Below are 2,941 nucleotides of genomic sequence, written 5' to 3'. Positions count from 1 at the left end.
ATTCCCATATTTTGTTATTGTTCCTAAAATCTTTTTGTAACATTCTTATATTTTAAAACATTGTACAATTACCATGTTCTCTTTTGGCTTTACTTTTGGTAACCTGCTGCTGCCCGGGAGTCCAATATTTAACACATAGTCATTAGCTTCTCTAAATTTCAATTTCTTAAAACCTGATCATTACAATTTTGAGATATTTTCTAGAATCCAAATCATACAATGGATATTTGATGAAAAATGGGAAAATAAGTTTATTATTATTGATGTGGGGAAAGAAGCAACTCTAGTTGAACTAAGTGTCCCTAACGATGCTGGCCTTAGCAGAGCTGGGAGAGTAAAGATAACGAAATGCCAAGGTCTTATGCATAATCTATAAATATAAAAGCGAAAATGTATGTTTGTATGTGTGTTCGCTTTTTCTGTATGTCTACAAAAGGCTTTTTTCAGAGAAGCAGTCGGTCGGTTCACAACTTTTTAAAACTTGTTATATCACATATAAATCGTAATATCTCAGAATTAACAACGGAGCTCCCCTGTCTATTTAATTTGCTCGACTTCGGGAAGATAAATATTCAACATTTGTCGCTTGCTGCATGTGGATTAGTCTTTCCTATAATGAAAGCAACACTAATTCTGGCGGTATTTTCCGTCGATTGGCAGAAATGTCCGAAAGCAATCAGCTTTGATCAATGTGGAAATATTTTCCATATATCAAACAATTGCTATTCAATTTGGACAAGTGGAGCTGTTTCCCCCTACCCCCAACATCTTGGGAAAAAAAAGCGTTCCCGCACTAAATGAAATACTATACCGCAGTCAAACTTGACCTCATTGTCATTAAAACGTGCACCTGCCAAATCCAAGTAATTAAATAAATTCAAATGTGTTTCCGTTAGCATCTCGCAGTGGCCCAATGGTTGAAACCATCGCACTCTTTTTTTTTTCACACTTTAATTTACAACTTTGCCTCAACTGTTTGGGTTCGATCCTCATACTTACCTACCAAAACATTTTTTTTTTATTTTACCCCCCCCCCTCCTCAGAGTTTTGATTTACCCAAAACCACACACCTCCAAACACCTGGGCAACGCCGGGTACCCCTCGCTAGTACTTTCATAAATCAGAGTCCATTTTCTGTAGGCTGTTTTTTAACCCAGTCAACGACGGGTACTTTTGCTAGTCTAATATATAAAAGGCAAAATGGGCATCAGTTCTTGTGTCGGTTCTTGCATTGATTTTTGCGTCGGTTCTTGTGTTGGATTCCAAGAGAAGTTTTCTTATATGTCCTAGATCGTAATATCTCAGATTTGCAAACGGACATTGTCTATCTCTTTTTTGATCGAGTTTTAAAAAATTCCCTCGTTTTAAGCGTTTGTATTTTTTGTATAAATAAAGCGAAACTAATTGAGCAAAAACGCTTGGTGCCTGGCCTTCCGACCGGGTACTATCTGTTCTGTAATTCATCTTTCGTCAATGTAAGGGAAACCCTTCATACTGAGACAATTACTATTTATTTAGATACTGCCAGAATGTCCCCTTTTGTGGAAGCTGCTTTTATCCCCACATTTAAAATGACCTTTGTGGGAGGTTAAAAAGCAAGGTCATTTCCATAAGTCATCTTTTCGATTGACTATGTTAAATTTGAATGCTTTACGCTTCCAGTCGCGTTGTGGAGTAAAGGTAAGATGTCAGGTTTTCTTTCACTTTCTTTTCCACCTTCGTGTCACCGGTTCAAGCCTACCACTTTCTTTTTTTTTTTTTTTCTCAACACACGCCTCCAAACACGCGGGCGACGCCAGGCACCCCTCCACTAGTATGATAAAAAACTTGAATTATCATTAGTTCTTGATTTTAATCTTTTTAAGGGAGCATGAAGGTGGTGCAAAACTTGTGTTTGTGAAATTAATTTTACCTTTTTTTCTGGGACGCTATTCCTCTCATTACCTTAAAAATAGATTGAAGAAGCCGAAACAGACGCAAAAGTTTCTATATGAATGAATAGCAGTTAATGAAGAAAGAGACGGAAATCAAATACAAAGTTACAGCTTCTACAGTTGCAGTAAATGCAAAAAATTGATTAATTTTTGATAGGATTTTATTTTCAATAAAAGTCATTTGCCAGTCGGCAAAAGTCGTACAAAATACTCCATCAGTGTGATCCTCATTTATCCAGCTTTATTATTTCTGAGTTCTGTTCCTGGAACTCCAGCTGAAATTTCGGTCGAGATAGTAATTCCATCTGTCGAACAGTTATTGTAATGAATTAAACAGGCGTCAAAAAATAGGTCAAAACATTGACATAACGATAAACACATGGCTTTCACCTGCTTTAAAAGCATCATTTGTGGATGCGATGATGAAGAAAAATGGGTCGTATGTTGTTACGGCATTTAATCACGAGACGCAAGACAACATCACATATGTTGCTTATTTTGTAATTCTATCTTATATGTATATGTAAAAATGACTTCTATCTGTTTGCAGAACGGTCTCTATCAAACTACATTATCAATTTTTGCTTTACGGACTTGAAACTTGATGTACAGGAGGTTTGAACTGGCGGGACAGATTTGATTTGGTTTTTAGCTGGTAAAAATAGTTACTTAGGAGTCAAAATAAAAAAAAATTGGAGTTTAGTAAGCATAAGAAGTTTCTGAATTTTTGAGATGAGGATTAGTTATTCATATTATTTAGATTTGTCGACTACTGTTCCCATCTTGAGTGTGATTTTTACAACGTTTCGGTTGATGTAACCTCCGACCTTCTTTATGTATATCTTGTCGAACTCTGGAATTTTTCGGTTGAACTTGGGAATTTGGACAGTTGTAGACATTAACCAAAGTTTTCAATAACTTGATGGATTATTTTGAGTGGATAAGCAGCAATTTCAGAACTCGTTATAAGTTTCCAAGAGATCAAGGGCCGTGGCTGAATACTTTTA

This window comes from Euprymna scolopes, chromosome 15 (genome assembly GCF_053919585.1).
Source record: "Euprymna scolopes isolate OS-2025 chromosome 15, ASM5391958v1, whole genome shotgun sequence".
Taxonomy (NCBI): domain Eukaryota; kingdom Metazoa; phylum Mollusca; class Cephalopoda; order Sepiida; family Sepiolidae; genus Euprymna; species Euprymna scolopes.
This window is presented reverse-complemented; position numbering follows the sequence as displayed.